The sequence below is a fragment of the Zonotrichia leucophrys genome, chromosome 1A (genome assembly GCF_028769735.1).
Source record: "Zonotrichia leucophrys gambelii isolate GWCS_2022_RI chromosome 1A, RI_Zleu_2.0, whole genome shotgun sequence".
In the NCBI taxonomy this organism is placed as follows: Eukaryota; Metazoa; Chordata; class Aves; order Passeriformes; family Passerellidae; genus Zonotrichia; species Zonotrichia leucophrys.
The window spans coordinates 27,119,321-27,139,615 of record NC_088170.1 but is presented as its reverse complement, the minus strand read 5'-3'; the positions used below and the strand labels follow the sequence as shown (position 1 = coordinate 27,139,615).

General features: G+C 38.8%; 1 long non-coding RNA gene across 2 annotated transcripts in view; it reads left to right on the top strand.

The window, feature by feature from the left end:
* LOC135442313 (uncharacterized) overlaps positions 1-7,387 on the top strand; it is a 77,826-nt gene extending 70,439 nt beyond the window's left edge. For both annotated transcript variants that reach the window (XR_010438657.1, XR_010438656.1), the window contains one exon: positions 2,592-7,387. This is a non-coding gene — a long non-coding RNA (uncharacterized LOC135442313). The remainder of the gene's footprint in view (positions 1-2,591) is intronic.
* Positions 7,388-20,295: the final 12,908 nt, after the last annotated feature.

Genomic DNA, 20,295 nt, shown 5'->3' with positions numbered 1-20,295 from the left:
TCCTTGTCATATTTTACTGAATCTTTTCACTCATCATGTAACTTTCTATCTTGTCTGTCTGAATAAACTTTTGAGGTGGCCCAAAATAACACGGAAGATCATGTAATTTTGGAATACATTATAGAATCAATTTTCATGGCTACTAGTTTAGCAATATTCAACTCTTTGCTCTGAAGACTTTCATTCCTGCCGCTTAGGAGGATGAGGTTTGACTCAATGAGAGGGAGAAAATGTAAAGGGATTTTTTCATCTAAAAGCTGTGAAAAGTCATGGGTCTGTATTCAAGTCAATATAAGAAGAATATAATGTTAAAATTTAAAAAATAGTATTATGTCAAAAAATAATTTCTACAAAGATGTAGAAATAATGTTACTGTAGCCACTTCTTTTCCTCATAAGAGGAAGACAAAGAGAAATATTACTTGAGTGAGATTCTTATTTTAAAATATTAAAATCTTATAATTACATATATATAAAATGTATATAATATTGCATTAAAAAGAAAGACAAAACCCTAAAAAATATATGCATTCAAGACAGATTGCGAGTATATCCTGAGAGTCCTCTGATCTCTCCTCATGAGTGCTGATAATAGCAACTGTTATCTTGACATCCATGAGAAATACTTTTCTCTGTAAAATCACATTGGCCTTACCTAGCTGCTTCCTGTAGCATATTCCTGTCTAAAGGGGGAAGGGAGAAAACCACAGGTGCACCATAACTGCAACTTTACCTTATGAAATATATTCTGCTTTCGCTATGGATGAATTGCTCCTTGGAGTAGAACGTTCTGGAATGTGCATGAAATTGCAGATTGAAAAGGATCAGTTCATAGTATATTTAGCATTATTACAGTTCCCATAGATCTGTATATAAATATCAATAGCTATCAGTGGCTGTCTTAGATGTTTGTAACTTCTTCATTGACTATTGATAAAAAAGTCTAGTATTCAAAATTGGACAGATACTTGATAAGCTTTTCCATTTCCTTTTTGCAAGGGTTTAATTTCCTTTACTCATTTATTTGTGTGTATTTCAAAACTTTTGAGGTCATAGATTCTCTTAAAGAGAGACTTCTCTTAAAAATAGATATGCAAAACCAAAGAAAACCACTTCAGCAAATTTTGCTCCAACCTGAGAGAATACACATGCATGTTTTTAAAGAAAAAACAAAAAAAAATCTTTGCCATTAGGTATTCTATTTGGTATCTAAATGTTAAAAATTCATTTACAGCTGTAGCTCAGATTTACAAGAGCCCATCAGCAGCTATTTGTTCTTCACAGGACAGGGGAGATTCAAAGTCACCTGATGCAACTTGACAAACTACCATGATATCATACAAATGGCAGGGATCACCTCCTTTCCAATAATGGCAGCTTTTGGGCACTGTGAAGGGGGAAAAGTTTGGATCCACTTGTCTGTGCAAAACATTTCTTTTGCAGCAATGTGGTCTCTTTGCAGAGCAAAGAGATAAAAACATTCTGACTGACTGAATCCTGGCTGAGTTCAGGTACAAAGAGATAAGAAACATTCTTAACATAGTGGATGAGAGTGTTCTGGATATAATTTTTTTTTTTTTTGGATATAAGTTTTTTTTTATTTTGGGGTCACAAATTCTTTATGATATTGAACAGAATCTCCTAATAAATGTCAAGAAATCACATGGCTGCCATATCATTTATGGTTAACAGCACATAATGGTCATATAAACATCATGGTTCTCTTCATTTTCATAGTTATTACTGGTAAAATAGCTGAAACATAACCAAACTGATAATTTCATATTAATAGATTCAGAACTGATGTTACACTGTGTACTTTCACTCTCCATGGCAACCATGAATAGAATGTATAACTATTAAAAAAAAGTTTAATTAATTGGATTAAGAATCAAAATTAAGAACCAGAAGTAATAGTTTATCGATATCAATATCATCTGTGTCATAAAAATGAGTCATTACTTCTGTGGTTAGATGAAGGAAAGATAGGATGTGTTCACGGACACTCTATTTTATTTAATCTATTTTTGATGTGTAACTCATATAATGAAAAGTCTGGTTGCTTTTAAAGGACAACTTTCATCCCTATGAATTCAGATGGTGTATAACCTAGATGATAGCCAGCAGAAATACAAAACAAAAGTAGTGATGAAAACACTTAAAAGGAGTTTGAATTTGGGCCATCTTCTACTGAACTGTGTGATCCTTGCTGACTCTTTTCTTCACAATTTCTTTTTCCTATATGTTAAATTTTGCTACAGCATATCTACACCAAGAAAGTTCAGACTTTCCATTTCCTGACAACCCATCTGCAGAACAGAAGACATGTTATCACAGTCATATAATTTGAATTAATAATGCATCTAAAATATGTAGGGATAAATAAGGCAAGAATAATCACAGTCTCCAACACTTTCTCCTGGCATGTATGTTCTTCCACAGCTGTCTTTCCACCTTTGACACCCTTTTCAAGATTTATGTTCTGCTCTTTTGCTGTTATGACTGGCTGTAAATAAACTAGATCACTGTATTCCTGTCAGAAAATAACACCTGTCTTGATGACTTATAACTCCCAATTTTTGTTTCCTGTAGGCATGCTGTACACTGATCTTCAACGCAAAGACAAACACTTTCCAAGTGACCAGCTCACGCTGGAGCCACAGCCACCACTTCAGAGAGCAGAGGGAACATGGAGTTAAACACCTGCTAATTTAACTGGGTGTGCAGTTCACCATTGTCTAACCTTGCTATCAGAGTTACTGATGGCGTTCCCAGTCTCCTCCTAGGCTGCCTCTGTTGGTGTCGGGCAGGACTCAGTCTGCCAGGAGGGGTGAGAGACATTCAGGTTCCTCAGCTGTGGCAGGCCTGCCCCACAGTGCCTGCAGGACTTGGATGAGGCAGGCAGGCATCCAGTGCTGGCCCCTGTGTTTGCTGCAAGAGCTCTTGTGCGACAAGGTTTTGGTAATGAGGGAGCCACAGGGGTGGCTTCTGTGAGAAAATGCCAGAAGATTCCCCCATGGGCAACAAAGACAATTCCAGCCAGCTCCAGGATGGACCTGCTGCTGGCCAAGGCCAAGCCCATCAGCAATGGTGGTAGTGCCTCTGGGATTACAGATTTAAGAAACGGAGAACTTCTGGAACAGCAGCCAGGGAGAGGTGTGAGAATATGCAGGAGGAACAGCTCTGCAGACACCAAGGCCAGGGCAGAAAGGGTGGGAGGAAGCGCTCCAGGCACTGGAGCAGAGATTCCCCTGCAGCCCGTGGTGCAGCCCAGGGTAAGGCAGGATGGGACCCTGCAGTCCATGGAGGAACAGAGATCCACCTGCAGCCTGGGGAGGGCCCACACTGGGGCTGGTGGAGGCCTGAAGGGGGCTGTGACCCTGTGGGAAACCTGTGCTGGAGCAGGGGCCTGGCAGGATCTGTGGCCCCACGGAGAGAGGAGCCCACAGTGAGCAGGTTTGCTGGCAGGAGTGGTGACCCCATGGAGAACCCACTCTGGAGCAGTGTGCTCCTGAAGGACTGCACCCTGAGGGAGGGACCGTGCTGGAGCAGAAGAGCTGAAACCCGGGGAAGGACTTACATTCGGAAAGTTTGTGGAGACTGTCTCCTGTTGGAGGGACCCCACACTGGAGCTGGAGTGTGAGGAGTCGTCCCATCGTCCCCCCCCCCCCCGAGGAGGAGAGAACAGTAGAGACAATGTGTGATGGGTTGATCACAGCCCTGATTCCTCATTCTCCTGCTCCACTGGGGAGAAGGAGATATAGACAAAATCTGGACTGAGGTTAAACCTGGGAAGAAGGGAGGAGTGGACAGTTTAGGATTTAGTTTTTTGTTTTTGTTACCTTACTCTGATTTGATTGGTAATAGATTAATTTCCCCAAGCTGAGTCTGTCTTGCCTATGATGGTAACGATGAAAGGTCTCTCCCTGTCCTTTTCTCAGTCCAGGAGTCTTTCATTATATTTTCTATCCAACTGAGGAGGAAAGAGATATAGCAACTTTGGTGGGCACCTGACATCCAGCTGGAGTCAACCCACCACACACCACTGACACAAAAACCACTTTCCAGGCAGACTTCCTCCATTGTTAGCAGCCACTAAACCAAGGCAGACCTTCCACTTCTGGTAATACAACTGGCTGCATAAACCTCTCACAGAGAGCCAGTGTGCTCATTTCATCCAGCTGAGCTGCCTAAACACCTCCCATTGAAAGGGGTTGGTTTCCAGCTTGCTGTTTTCAGAGGGGCAACTTGGCTATTCCATTTACTGGGAAGCCTACCTGTCCCAGGGCATATTGCCCTGCTGAAAATGCAGAGATGCTCTAACAGGAGCTGTGGATGGGTGGGAGTAGCTGGTGGCACAGCAAAATGTGCTGGTACGATGCATGAGAGTGTACTGGCTGCAGGGCCTGGCTATGACCCCAAGCAGAAGGGGTTTTAGGAGAGGACAAAAACAGTACCTGTTTTCTTGTATGGTGAAAAAAATAGCAACCAGCAGTAGTGCTAGCTATCTTGTTCTTCCACATTATTAACACTCTTCATTTTTCCCTGATAGCAGGAAAATTGTACAAATGTAAAATTTGAATAGGTTGTCTCACTAAGACTGAAGTTAGGAACCAAGTTTCCAACTCCCCTATTCAAGTCCTACTTTACAATGATGTACTACTCTTTCTAGAAAGGGAATGCTCCATGCAGTGCTTAAACTGTCTTTAAAAAGAAAATACCAACAGTTTATCTGAATTAACACTAAAGAAGAGGATTTATCCAGCTGTGGTCAGTTTTCATTTTTTTCCTCAAGTTTACCTTTGGCATCATCTGAATTCTTCCATTTGCTTTCACTAGGGATCTAAAATTGTTACATCTAGAGTAAGAAAGGCCCAACAAAATCAGTGAGAAAAATAATGATTAAAAGTATGTTGTATCCTTGACATCTAGAACTGATATTCTCCAAAAGGATATGACCTCCTTTGCTCTTAAAAACCGTTATAAATTTCTTGATGTTTTAAAATTGGATTCCTTTATTGACTTCTTTCCACTGTATTTTATTCAAGGATAGAAGGCCTGCACAATTGTGTAGAATGGTTTTGATGGCATCTTTGTGTAAAAAAAGTAATTGTTCTTATTTTTTATGAAGGAAAAAGAAAAAAAGTTTAGAGGCTTTCTGTGCCTCTAAGCAAAACTTTCCTCTCACAATCTATGAAAATATTTTTGTGCTTCACTTCCCTATAGAAAGTATTCTTTAATTCCATCTGGTAGGTGTAAAGTACAGTGCAATTTGAACAGGAAAATTTTAAATATCTCAATTTTGGACTAGCTAGAAAAGCAAAGATGGATTAATTGTTCCAGGGAAATATTTAACAGTTTAAAAACAAATTTTGAAACACCAGATTTTGTTCCAAAACTTGATATTCATATGTAGGTGAAATCAATATGCTAGACTGGAGCCTCACATTGTATTGCTATCGTCATCATCTGTTTGTATTACCTGAGAGCCCTGGAGTCTCCATTCAAGGTTAATCAGTGTATAAAAACCAGATGTTCCCTGCCTCAAAGGATGGATACAGACAGGATGCTACAAAGAAGCAAGAGAATAGTGCTCAGCAGGAGACATAATGGCATCAGCACAGCACCACCAGATGGATATGATATCAGTAAAAGAACTTGGAGGTGGACAATAAGTTAGAAATATCTCTGCAGAAGATTCACCATGGTCGAAGGGGGAATACATGGACTAAGCCAGAAGTTTGAAAGCATTGTGTGCAGAAGTTGTGTCAGATGTACAGGAATAGCAGAGTTCAGGAAAAAAATCACTCTCCAAAGTTTGTGAAGCTTATTAGTGATCCAATATAAATTTAGAATGGAGTTCACTGCTTCTTGTTTCACTCAAACACTACCAATTCTGATCATCACCAATACTCATACTCAGAAGAGATCACAGAGTCACAGAATGGTTGACGTTTGAAAGGACCTGTGGAGGCCATCTGGTCCAGCACCTTTGCTCAAGCAGGGACACCAACAACCCTTTGTCCAAGAACATATCCAGATAATTTTTTAATACCTCCAAAGATGAATACCTCCACAACATCTCTGAGCAACCAGTGCCAGTACTTGGCCACCCTCACAAGGAAACTCCTGTATTTCACTTTGTGCCCATTGACAGGGCCTTTGTTCTGGTCCTGTCCCTTGCCACCACTGAAAAGAGCCTGGCTTTTTCTTCTGTAAACCTTTCCTTCAGGTATTTACACACATTGAGAAAATCCTTATGAATTTTCTCTTCTCCAGCCTGAGTGGTTCATATTCTCAGCCTTTCTTGATATGAGAGATGCTCCAGTTTGAGTATATTAATCTTCCTAGTGGTGATACACTTGACTCCTTGCCCTGTGTCCATGTCTCACTTGCATTGGGGAGCTCAGCAATGAACTCAGAACTCCAAGTGCAACTTCCCCAGTGTTGAACAGAGCAAAAGGATACTCTCCCTTGACCCACTGGTAACACTTCAAAAACAGCCCAGGACACAAGTTGCTGTTACAACGAGGGCTGTTCAGTGTTTGACAGTAGGGGAAAGAAAATGGGCTTGAGATTTTTTCTTTTAAACTTGATTTTTTAAAATTATTTTTTGTGAGTTTTTAAGGGGAAGATGTTAAATCTATACTAGACCAAGAGGGATACAGGGTCCTTAGATATGGGATTATAAACCAGTCCTTTAAAGGGTCATTTGATAGCAAGCTGCCACTCCATAATAGGTTTTTATCAACAGTTAGAAAAAAATCAAAAGTATAGAAAAGTCATAGAATCATAGAATATGCTGAGTTGGAAGGCACCTGCCAAGTTCATGAAGCCCAAATGCTGGGCCTGCACAGGACACCTCAGGAGTCATGCCGTGTGCCTAAAAAGCATTATCCAAATTCTTCTTGAACTCAGACAGGCTTAGTGCTGTGACCACTTTGCACAGATGCAAGTGCTCAAACATCGTCTTGGTGTTTGAAAAGCCTTTTCCTTTTATCCAACCTAAATCTCCCCTGAAACAACTTCAGGTGTAGCCACATTTCTCTTTAGAGAGAAAAGCATTGAACAACTTCCCAAGGATATTTTCTGGGACTCGCATTCTCTGAACCTCAGAGAAAGAAAAAATAATTCTTATCTCAATTGCTGCGCCTCTTGTTCACAAGTGGAATGCATTGAGGAAGATTGTTTACCTGAAGGAAATTGGTAATTGGATTCTGGTGTGAGGGTTTTGATTTATTGACCAATTGAATCCATGTGTGTGTGTGTGTTGGGCTGACAGTCCAGTTGAGTTGAGTTGAGTTGAGTTGAGTTGAGTTGAGTGCTTGGTGCAGATTCAGTGTAATATAGTATACAATAATATATTATAATAAAGTAATTAATTAGCCTTCTGATATAATGGAGTCCTCCTCGTCATTCCTCTCCCAGACATCAGGGGTGCCCTGTTTTTCCCACATTTCAGGCCATTTCATTAAGTCCTATGACTGGTCATGAAGAGGTAGCTACCTGCCCTTCCACTTCCCTTGTGAGTATGTTGAAAAGTGCAGTGAGGTGTCCCCTCAATCTCCTGCTGAACAAATCAAGTGTCCTCAGCCACTCCTCACAAAGATTTACCTCAAAGCCCTTCACCATCCTTCTTGTTCACCTTTGGGCACTCTCTAATAATTTGACATCTTATATGGTGGTGACCAAAACTTCACACAGCACTCAAGGTGAGGCCACTCCAGTGCAGAGCAGAGCAGTACTGTCCCCTCCCTTGCCCAGCTGTGATGCTGTGCCTGATGCACCCCAGGACAGGGTTGGTCCCCCTGGCTGCCAGGGCACTGCTGACTCAGGTTCAACTTGCCATGGACCAGGACCCCCTGGTCTCTTTGCATAAAGCTGCTCTGGCCTCTCATTCCCCAGTCTATGCACACAACTAGAGTTTCTTCATCCCAAGTGCAGAATCTGGCACTTTTCCACGTTAAACTTCATATGGTTGGTGATTGCTCATCTCTCTGATTTGTCAAGGTCTATCTGTAGGGGCTCTTTGTTCTCAAGGGAATTGGCAGCTCCTCCCAGTTTAGTGTCATTGGCAAACTTACTTAATATTATTTTGAATACTAAGTTACATTAAGGGAAAAAGAAAAGTTCTCCTTTTGAGATTATCCATGCTGTCTTTATTCTTACTATACCAAGCATTTATTGTTGCATTAATCTTCTGTGAAAGGAAAATAAACAGTGTGTTAAAAGGTGAAGTGGATTATTCCTGATACTGAAAAATGTTTTCAAGACATTTTTGAAATAGTAAGGGCCTTTCACAGCTCACTGACCACAGTTTTTGCAAGTGAAACTAGTAGCTTTTAGGTCACATGAATTAATATACAGTGGTAGCTTTTACAACTTCTTATACTTTGCCATATTTATCTCTCCAAAATATTTCAGAATGTAACACATTCAGTTGTAAATGTTGATTTCTGTTTAGTCAGAATGATTAAGTGATGGTCATTGTAGCATGACTCATTGCTTCTGAATAGGAACATTTTCACAATATTATCTTTGTCATGAAGTGCAGTTATGATTCACTTCATTCCAAGTCTTCTTCAAGTGAGGATAGTTATGATTACATTTGGAATACTTCATGCTACTTGGTGATTTACTGGTAGTGAGCTCACTACTTACGCTGTTACTTTCTAAAGGAGGAAAATAAAAGAAAGGTTGACTGCTTTCCTTAGAGATTGGTGCTGCCAAAACCATATGTTTTCATTAGATGCAAATGAACCTCCTTAGAGGAAAATTCTTCAAAAATTCTCTCAGAATCTTTCCACAAAGAGCAGGAGGCTGCTGACTCATTTGGTCTCGTACAAGGTTTTGACAAAGACACAGGTTAAAGTCATAGGCAGAGCTCCACTCTTCAACGGAGCTTTGATTTTACGTATGTCACTAGCTCTGAAGGAAGATTGCAATAAAAGAGTTCCTATAAAACTTGTCCCAATTGAGCTGAATTATCTGAGCTGGTGTTTGAAATAGAGTAGCTGAGCCCAGCTTGTGTACTGTTATAATGGTATCTGGGATGGTGTTTGGCATCTGTGTGTGACCTAACCTAGCTTTTTGCTTTGTTGACCTTGTACACTATGTTCAGCATTTCAAAGGTAGCTCAATATCCAATATACTATTTCTATCCCTTCAAAATGCTGTTCTAATAGTAAAGAGAAATAAAATCATCTTAATGACTTTTTAAATCATAGAGCCAGCAGCATTAACTGAAGTATATGTTTTATACAGCCCTAAATAGATTTCTTTTGGTTAGTCTATAAAAGTAAATAAATGTAAATATGCTATCAATTTTAAAGCATACTGATATACACTTTTTTTTTTTTTTTGCAAAGTAAGAATGTGAGTCTTGAAACAATCAAAACATTCCAGGTGTGCTTGAAAAGGAAAGGGTTTGACCTTACCAAAAAGCAACATTTCATCTTTTTCTTCCTCAAAATAAACAGACACATTGACAGACATCAAGGGAACTGCTGAATTTTAAAGATGTCATATTTTCTGAGAGAAAAATAACATTCTTGACTGCAATTTTTTGACCACTACTCTTTCAGATCTTTTAATGTGCACTTTTTAATGCCAGAGAGATGCCTATGCTTGCCTTATGTAAGGCATGCCTAATATACAAGTTAGCTCTGCATTTGTTCTGCCTTCTACATAATGAGTCAATTCAAGAAGGAGTTGCATTTGTCATTTATATGTACCAGCAGGTGTGAGCATGGACTGAACTGTCTTTCACAGAATCATGTTCACTTTCTCTTCAGGTCACTTCCATGTCACTTAGGCTGTAGCCTAATTTTTATAAATTTCATACTGGGCACGTCTTACTTAACCTCACCAAGTACTAGCAAGCTACTTAATCAGTTAAGCTGCCTCAGACTTCTTTGGGAATGAAAAGGCTATGTTTCTTCAGTTGTTTCCATTAATAAAAAAAAAAAAAAATCAAAATTAACACCTCACTGTTGAACATATAGAAAGAGACCTAGTCATAATGTTGAGGCAATCAAGAAATTCTTTTGCAATGTACTTTGATAGCAGAAAGTCCACAGCTCTTTAAATAGCATTTAATCTACAGAAGGTATTTCATCTATGTAGGGCAATAAATACAACTACACCTGCAGCAGTTCTGGACATCTCATTACACAAGAGGTAGGGACAGATTGAAAGAAATCCAGGGTAGCTAAACAAAAGTGATAATTCACTCGCAAAACAGACTTACGGAAATATTAGAAGGGCTAAATACATACGAGTTAAGCCAAAGAGGAAGTAAATTGAGACAGAATTCGACTGCTATTTAAATAATGCAGAGACAGGAGATGGACATGTGACATATTTGTTTGCCTGGTTTTAACTTTGACATAGCCACATTGAGTTTAGAGCCACAAATGAAATATTTAGGACAATGCAATAAAAGTCCTCAGCTGTGTCACCAAAGTACTGGGCTGTGCTGAACTGGGTATACCACATCAAGATGCAGAGCTAAAAGAAAATGGACTCCAATATAACCAACCCCCTCCAAACTTCAAAAACCCCACCACAATTCAGAAGCAAAACAAAGAACTGCCAGAGTAAAGCTCCTCAGCTGCACAATGGGGGCAATTTCTTGCTCACACAAATTAATTTCTATCACCTAAGGTTTTGATCTTGTTGTTTTCTTTAAAACATTGCTGCCAGCATGGTAAGGTGCTGTAGTGATCTTTTCTTCTATTGATTGAATAAAGCTTCCTTCTCAGGAGGCACTGACAATAAAATGGCAAATAAGTTTTATTTTCTGGAGAGCCTTCAAACTCATCTACAGAGTAAAAAACCCACATTGTTGGGACATTTACACAAACAGAGCAAACATCACTGCATCCTGCAAGTTTATCCCTTCAAGTTACAAAACTTTATTCCTTCCAATCCAAATGCTAGCTGCACTGAAAAATTTGTCTTAATACAGAGATGTTGAGAAAAGTTTTGTTAGAGGAAGATACTAAAGCTACACATTATTCCTTACACACAATTTATCTAGGAGTCTTTCTGGATCCTGAAATATTCTGAATCTTCACAAGGTTCATCTCCAGAGTTCTGAAAAGATCTGATTGTTAAAACATCATCATATAGAAAGTGTTTGCTGAAATATAATCAGTACAACATCAATAAGAATACTTGTTTCTAAAATAAGGTCTTAAAATATTTTCTAGTAACGGCCGTTACTTTAGAAGAATTCTCTTGTCATGAGGATGTGATTAATTCCTTCTATTTTGTCTCTCAAGGAAGAATTCATAATGTCATATTTCTTTTCAGGGAGTCAGAAAGAAAAAGAGCTAAATCCTTCCAATCTTATTGCAGTCATGGGACCAGATGCCCCAGAAGGATAGCAATAATCTGATCCATAGTTGTGCTGATTTCTTTTTCTGCAAGTGCCCTCTCATTTGTGGGATTTACCAAAGGTAATCAATAAACATTACAGTGATCCTATATTAGCTTTGCATATTAGCTTACTAGGTGAAGCAGAAATACTAATAATAATTAAAACAGTGCTCTACTCCAATCAGCGGTTTGTAGCGATAGTGGCATTTATTCAAAGTATACAGAAATGTGACTCAGTTCTCCATGCTGAGAAGTTCTGCCATGATTATTAATTGTTATTTTAACATAACAGGAAATTTAGCTTAAAGCAAACGTATAAATTAAAGCCCAGATATTGAAGGAAGATGTCATAATGATAAGAGAATTGCACATAAAGGCAGATGGGAGATGCTCAAGGGGGCTGCTCAGCAGGACAGTGTACAAGTGAGTCCTGCTTGCACAGACTGGACATCTGTGTGTGGCAGCTCAGCTCTGTCTCTCCAGAAAGGAGGCCCCAAGCTAATGAAAACTGCTGCCAACAGCAGCCTACACAAACCCATTTGGCTGCCAAGCTGCAACAACATCAGGCTGTGAAGTTGTTTTTCCCTGTTGTTGCCAGACTTATGAAGGGACTATCACTTTAATGCCTTTTTTAATTTTAATTTTTTTCTAACCACAAATTAGCAAATATCTATTTTCTTTTAATTTACTGTGAGAAGACCTATGGGGCACCACTGCCAACAACACATAGAGCTCTACATCTGCATTTTTATTTTACAGAGGAATAAAACCCAAACAAAAATAATAATCAGTGAATACATATTTTCCTGTTACAAGGTTGGCAGTGGTCTTGTTTTCTATGACAAGCCTTCATAAACAGTCAAGAGAGACAGCTGTGCTCAGAATTGTGCACCTGTAGCATAAGTCCTCTCCCTCTTCCAGCTGATTAGGGGCAAGAAGATTTAAACAAGGAAAAAAAATATTGGCAATGGTTTTTGATTCCATAAAAAAGAATAGAAACATTAAACATACTGAGCACTGTCTCAAAGCTTATTAGAAAGAATTATCAGCTTGAAAGCAATTTAGAAGTAAGCACATTATATAGTACATTCACTGTCAACAAGCAATCATACTGCCTCAAATTGAGAAATCACAGAAGTGAAGACCATCAGTTGGGAAGTGAAGCCAGCTAGAGCCTGGATGAGAAAGGAGGAGAGATAAAGTCAATTTATTGACTTAACTGAAACAACTCTGAAAATTCAACGCCTGTTTTCAGCTCTAAGATGTTTTAATGCAAATGCCATAGGTTGCTAGCCTACATTATTTTAGGATATGACTGCTAGTATGGATCCTGTTGCTGAGGAGCCTAAATGTTTATAGTATCCAAAAAGCCCCAAATATGCCTTTGTAGAAGTAATTTTATAGTGGTCATTATCAGTATTAGGTCACTGAGGTGAGATGCATGCTAATTTTTTCCCCAGAAGTTCTATTTTGGTGTTATTTTTAAAGAAGTGTGTATTAAAAACTGTTGTTCCCCTTTATTGGGTCCCAGTAGAATTACTTGTGGCCTTAACTTTCTTAGGGGAATAGGTAGCCAATTTAAAAATAAATCTCTCTTGCTTCAATTAATTGTCCCTATGCTAGAGTTTTCTTTATGCCTCCTAAGAACTCACATAATACTTTTAGTCTCTGGTCTGCACCATCTTCTCTTTTCTTAAGACTGCCTTAAATCTGGGCTTTCTGCAGGCTCAATATCAGACAAGGCTCTTCCACATTTGCCGTGTGATGCTCGCGTACATCCCTAAGTCAGCTGTGAGCCACCACGAGCAGGCAAAGAACTGGAGACTGTGCTACTGAGGAGCTGCCACCAGACACACAGCCCATCCAGCTGCACTGCTGCTCTTGCTCTTTTCCACTGCCCAGATGACAAGCCCTCACTGTCAGCCCATTTCCTGACCCTGCAGCTTCTCAGACATGTGTGGTTCCAAGGACTCTTAAAGACTCCACAAGATTACAGCTGTTCCCCAGACCAGCTTGGCAAGCCAGAATGCAACATGTTAGCTTTTATGCTGCAGAAATTCATGATGCTCAGGTAATGCAAATTGGCACTCCATCTCTGTGTTCAATGAGGGGTGAATAAACGCTTCTAGGTGCATAATAGAATTTTTAACTGTCACTTCCTGTCACTGGAGTTTTTCTGAGCAGCAATGCTGGAAAATCTTTACCGTGGAATCGCACCTCCACGAGTTACTTTTGGCTGTGGCTGCTGCAGAGCTGTGCACCATCTGTCATGAAGGCAGCAGAGAGGAGCCTTGGAATAGCAGCCCAGACTCTTGTGGGAAACACTGGCATTGGCTACATGACAGAGCAACTGGGAGCTTCATGAGGCAGGCAATAGGCAGCTTCCTATTGTAACCTCCCGAGAAATGACAGCAGAGCCATTGCACAAAACTGATCTGGGCTCTCAAGTAGTTGAAACAGCAAAACAATGAGAAAAGTTGTGGCAGGCAATTCTCTGGTCTTGTTTATACAAGTACCCCTAATTCATTCCTGCAAGCAAGAGCAGATCCTATGCCTCGAAGTGCTTTTTCTCCCCAGACTCTTACACCCTGCCATAACAAACATTACAACATGTGGGTAAAAAAGTATTTTGGCACCGAGAACATGTCAGTGAATGACAGTAACACTCCTGAAATCTCTTAATAATAATGGAATATGGGAGAAATCAGGTGTGCATAAAAAAGATACGCATGAAGGATATGTGGTAGCTTTAAGCTCTATCTGCTCGGAAATCAAAGGAAATAAACTGTGAATTTACAGCTAATGTCTCCATTTAGTATAGTTTAGAAATCTGAAATTGAATCTCACGTGCTGTGTTGTATGTATGTCAGGCTTCATTATCTATGCAATGGGAAATTAGCAGCAGTTACTTAGTGCCCAGCAGGATATTTGGCAGCTGTTTGAATCAGGAGCTGATCATCAAGTTTAGAGAATTGACTAGAAAAGAGAGAAGACTAGAAAAGTCCTATAGGGCTACAATGCAAGCAAAAAGGCTTAGTTCAGAGCCTTGTGAAATCAGAGAGAAACTTTCAATTAATTTCATAGTGAGTTGTGTAGACCTTTAATAAAGAATCATATGATCTGAGTAGGAACTAACAAGGAGAGTGAAATGGCTATGAAATCTACAGGATTGGACAAAAGTCTTCTTTCAGCAAAGAAAGAAATCATCTGTAGAGACTCTGGAGTTTTGTAGGGGTTGGAGGAACAGTTGGATTCCTCCCCAGATTCACGAGAGGATGGTAACTTTACACATAGGATTGATTTTATAAAGCTTCTTTTAGTGAAAGATAAAAAATGTGCTGGCCAGTCATAGATGATTGTCTAGGTTTTATCTGCAGCCAGGAGCAGCCATAAGGCAACCCAGTCCCTCTATTTTCCTCTAACAACAAAAGAAGACAAGATGGCTGGCTTATGCTGCAAATCTTAAAGGACTAAGTTTATGTACAAAGAGTGCAACTATCAGTTGTTATTAAGCAGTGGCACTTGGAAGACTGTTTTGAAGAACTCAAAAGATAATCCAGGATCTACTTCTTGGAACCTGTTGAGCATTGTCTTTTTACAGATTAAATTGTGATTTTGTAATTGTATCTCTTTTAGAGAACCGTTTACTTAAAAGAACAAAATTACATTCAATTGCACTTTTATTAGATAAAAGGAAAGCCATTTTCTGCAAAAGTGGCTCTTTAGAAAACACTGACATTGTAATTGTCTTTGTTTATCCTGCTAGACAGAGCTTGACCAGGTGGAAACTTCCTAATGCAAATAGCAATGATGAGAATTGTTGAACATTTCAATCTAGTCCTCATAACTTGTCTTCATTGCTCTGAGAAGGCATAGTAGGGGAAAAAATCTCATAAATGTAAAGCAAGGCCTTAGGCTGAGCATTTGGAGACAGGGTGGTGGAAATCACCTGTAAGAAGTGGTAAGAAAGCCAAGAGATTTCTTATGGAAGTGTCAGCATTGGATTTTTTTGGAAAACACGTTATTGGCAACTGATCTTTACTTTGGACAGATGAATGGTTCTTTAAGGATCAGAATCTTCTCTCAGAAAGGAGCACTTTGAACTCAGGATAGTGATCTGGTATAGAGACATAGAGCCTTGATTTATTTTCCTACTCTCAGCCAGATGCATATTAGACAACTGAGTACAAAGATAAACCATTATGATGTGCTACACAGAGCACTTCCATTATACCTAGACTTAAGCTGTGATAAATCTTGGATAAACTAATATTTACCTTGATGATGCAGTTTGAGAGTTCTCTACCATGCTAGGCAAATGGTTACCTTGCAAGCCTCTGCTCAACCAGCTCCAGTTATCAACTATATCTCAACACTTTTTAAATAGTCTCAACTGATTTTTAATGTCACCGACTCAGACAAATAAATGGGTTTGATATTCTCCTGCTTAGACACCAAGACAACAATGAAAAACCACTCATCTTGGCCAAAAATTATTGAATCAAAAATGGTATATGCATTGACAAACATTTGATACTTCTTCCAGATGATCTTCTAAGTATCTTCTAGCATTTATCATGTAGAATATGCAGGACACATTGCAACACCTTGCTGTTAAAAGGCCCATTAACAGACATCAGTGCAAAGATAAAAAAATAACTGTGTCATGTGTAAAGACCTTTACTAATTTACATGAATTGGCAAGAAAATTGAAAATATTATTTAAATGTAAAAATGAAACAGTGGTGTAGTGGCTAATAGTTAAATTATGTTTTAAAAAAATGTATGAAGTTGAGTGCCTCAAAAGGCTAAATGGCTAAATTTAAGCTACTAAGTGGTTAAAATACTAATATCAAGCAAAAAAGTCTGCTGTAATGAAGAAGGGCAAGGGTTAGGAATTAAAAAGAATCTCATAAAATAGAAGCTGTTTCCACATGATATGATGATATAAGGCTCTATGAGATATAAGGTGCTCTGATAATCCTTGAGGAGTGATTCCACTTAATCCTACTTTATGCTACTTTATTTATATATTTTCTTGCTTCACCTGCTTGTAGCAAACATTAATACTGATAAAAAGCTATATTTGTGATGCAGTGCATCATGATCAGAAAAAAGAACACTTTTAATAAATTCTGTGATTGAAATGGCTTCTAGCAGATAGCACACTTACAGTTTTTCCAACCTGAACTGTAGCACATACTACACTTCCAAAATTCAAAGGTGCTGCAGTATCTCTTCCTTACACCTCTGTTTAAAGATATAGTCACTGGAATGATAAGGCTCATTTAGGCATAACATCCTCCAAGGGAAGTAAAAAGGCTACATACAAAACAACTTCTGAATTCTGAGGACAAAACTTGACATGAAGAAAAAAATTTAAAACTCAACATTCATTTTACCTGTGGATCTGTCTTGTAAAGAAAGTCACCTTTTTTTTTTAACAACATAATAAATCTTTATGCAAATACTTTAGTGTGACCATTGGAAAATTAAGAGCAAATGTATCTCCTACACTGAAAAATGAAGAGCTAACTGAACCAAGCTATTGTGGAAGTGAACAGCTGCCAGTTTGGGAGCATTGTGCCTACATGTCCTATCCCACCCTTATGGATCTTCAGACTGTTTAATCTAGACATCTGAGGGCAAAACTCAAACTTGACTCCTACAAAGTGTTTCAGGTAGCTGAACAGGGCTTGCTGATATCACAAAGGAACATAAAAATAATGTTTTTCAAGCCTCTCTTGAAACAAGTAATTTATTTATCTATTTTAATCTGAAGTTTAATCAAATCAAACCATATTAATAGGGATATCTTCACCAGTTCAAAACTGTGATGGGTGGTTTCCCTGTCTTGGTTTGAAAAGACAGGTGTCTGCTAAGGAAGGCAGGAACCTCTCTTGAAATGGAAAATGTAAACTCCCTCTTTCTGAATTATTACAATTTTGAAATTAAAGGGCTCTTAGGCAAAGATATGGGAGTAGGAATAACAGTTACTTATTATGAAAAGTAAAAATAATTTAAAAAGTGCAGAAATACAAAACAACGTTGACAGTCAGAATACAACCTGACACTTGGTCAAGGTGCTGGTAGCAGTTTGATTAAAGGGCGGCTGCAGCCCTCCTAGAGAGACAGATGTGGTTCTGTTGAAGCAGTGATCTTTAGAAGGGTGTAGTTTTCTTTTGAAGGTCTGGTGGTGGTGTAGATGGGCCTGGGAATATGGTGGGAAAAGGCTGCCTGTGGTATTCCAACTCAGATTATATCCAGTTAGGAATGCTTGGCTCCTCCCCCTGGGCGGAACATCCCACAACGGGATGATGTAATTTTATCTGTCATGCAGTGAGACTCGTGCAGTGGCTCATGAACAGGAGATACCTCCCGGAGGGAGGATGGGTTGAGGAAGAGATGAAGAAAACTGCCCCACTTGGTTTTAATAGGTGGCCCATTAACAGAAGACAACTGCCCCACCTCTAACAGATGGCAATGGAATATACACCCCCGGCTGCATCTTGCATTTGCAACCTAAGGCATTTCTTTAGAAGCATAATACCAAATTAGACACTCCTACTCAAAGATATAAAAAAAGTAGAACTTTTTCCACATGCGATTTTGTTATATAGATCTTGCGATATAATTAAATTAAATTAAGAAGTCTAGGACATTACTGCATTGTTAGAAAACATTGTTAGAGGATTTTTAAAATTTAAATCTCTTGCTAATGCAGAAATTTGATGGAAATTTTACCTGGTTGTAAAATTTGTCGGTGATATTTCAACCACTTATTTTTGATAAAAATACCTCCTGAATGCTATCAGTCTTACATATAATCTTTCCACATCTGCATAGATAAACTAAATGATGACACAAACAGGTTGAGCTTTTAGGAAAGGATTTACAACTCCAAGACAGGTGGTGACCTCATCTTGAACCATGCAGAAGCATAAGTGAGATAAGAGTCCACAGGTTATCCTCCAGGTAGTATTTTTGGTAAATTAAGATATGCCATAGAACAGAAACAGTGGTGAAATGTGCTACACCCACAGTAATTAAATTGGCTCATTTTCTTCTTCTTAAAAATGTTTACATGAAAGGTCTGGTAGATACCACAAGTACTTTAACAGTGACACAGACCTTTCCCTCTAGGAAATTCTGATCTTTGGGTACAGCCAGACAAAAGTGTTAGTGTAGAACTCATTAAGGAGTTAACTTGCAACACAGTAAAAATATACATGACCTATATTAAGACCTACTCCATGGGAATTTATCATGAAATTTTCTCCTTCACTCCCCGATAGGAGCTCTTCATTGTGTAAACTGGCAATTACTGCCATGCTGGTCTCATGACGTGTGTCTAAATCAGCTTAGTCTGCAGAGACTCTTCTCTCTGTGCCGGTGCCAGGCACATACCGGATGCTGTTTAAGTGCTAAAGAGAGTCACACAGATGATATTTGGGACAGTGATCTGCCTGCTATTTATATTTCAAACTGAGTCAAACTAAATGGATTTCTGAAAGCCTCTTAAGGAAGATTTAAAGAAAGAAACAAAATGAATAGAAGAAACAAAATGAATGGGAAAAATCAATGCAGAAAGATGGGAGGTGTTTCACTCGAATACTAGTTATGTGTCACAATTTACCAACATTGGAAAAAAGAACAAAACTTAAAGATAAAAAAAGAAAGGAAATGGAAACTATCTTTACTTGGGAGATTCTCACTTTCCTGATTCCAGCAAGGACAGCATATTATTTTGCCTTAGGCCTATGCCTCAGGGTTTCCAGTAGTACAGACATGAAAGAAAGATGCTAACTAACAGAAACTAGAAGTGAATTTCTAACAAAGCGCTAGCAGCTGAACACTGTAGGAATAGTCTTATGGCCCCACATCACATACGGGGCCTGAATTGTGCTAAACTTATCAAAACAAGCAAGGAAAGGAGATCTGTGAATTCACATGGCCAAGGACAGCATATACTTCTGTAGCCACTGCAGTTCTTTTGACTGTCACATCTTCCTTCTGACAGAGCTGAGCAGTGTATGTTTTCTGGCCACCAGGTAAATTGCTTCTGTTTATCCAAAAATAAACTGATGGGCAGCAGGGCTGAAACCTTAGCACAGCACTAGCTCCATTTGCCAGGAGAAAGAACGTACAGAGAGTTTGTAGGAAAGCAAGACGTAGCAAACTATCTTCCATTGAGAAGGGCAAACATTAACTGAGAGTTTAAATCTTTAACGTGGCCAGCTAACTATAAACTATCTGAGACTTGTTGAAAAGATGCACTGGCTCTCAATTTGAAGAAAAAGCCAGTGACATGCATATGATTTCACAACCTGAGCCTTTGTTTTAAAAATGCTGAAATAAATATCAAAACAACATCTCTTGAAAAGTGCATCTTGTAAAGAATACTGAGAGGAAAAGCATCTTAATTTACAAGTGCGATTGCTTGATATCCTGAATGCTGTACCTGCAGATCTTCTTACACTTCATGGTGAATGAGGTTCATATGCTGCTAAATGCATTCCTTTTAGAACTGGGTAATATTTAATGTATCTGGAATATCATTCTGTTTTTACTTACTTTTTTCCTTGAGTAAATTCCTGTGAGACATAAAAGAGAAAATTATACTGAAATGATTTGCATTAATGTACCTGAGTCATCAGAGAAATTCCCTAAAAATCAAGATATCATAGAGCCACAATGCCTTATCAATGAGATATTGCAATGGGTCCTTAGTTGGTTTAAGACTTATTGATACCTCTTTGCCAATTCCATTTTTTAAGGAGATTCAAGTTTCCTCAGAAAACTTTGCTTATTTATATGATACTTAAATCTAATCCACCCACAAGTCACCTTTTTTCCTAAATCCTTAAGCAAGTGTGATTTTGAGGGTTTTTTCACTGCTCTTTTTACAGAAGTG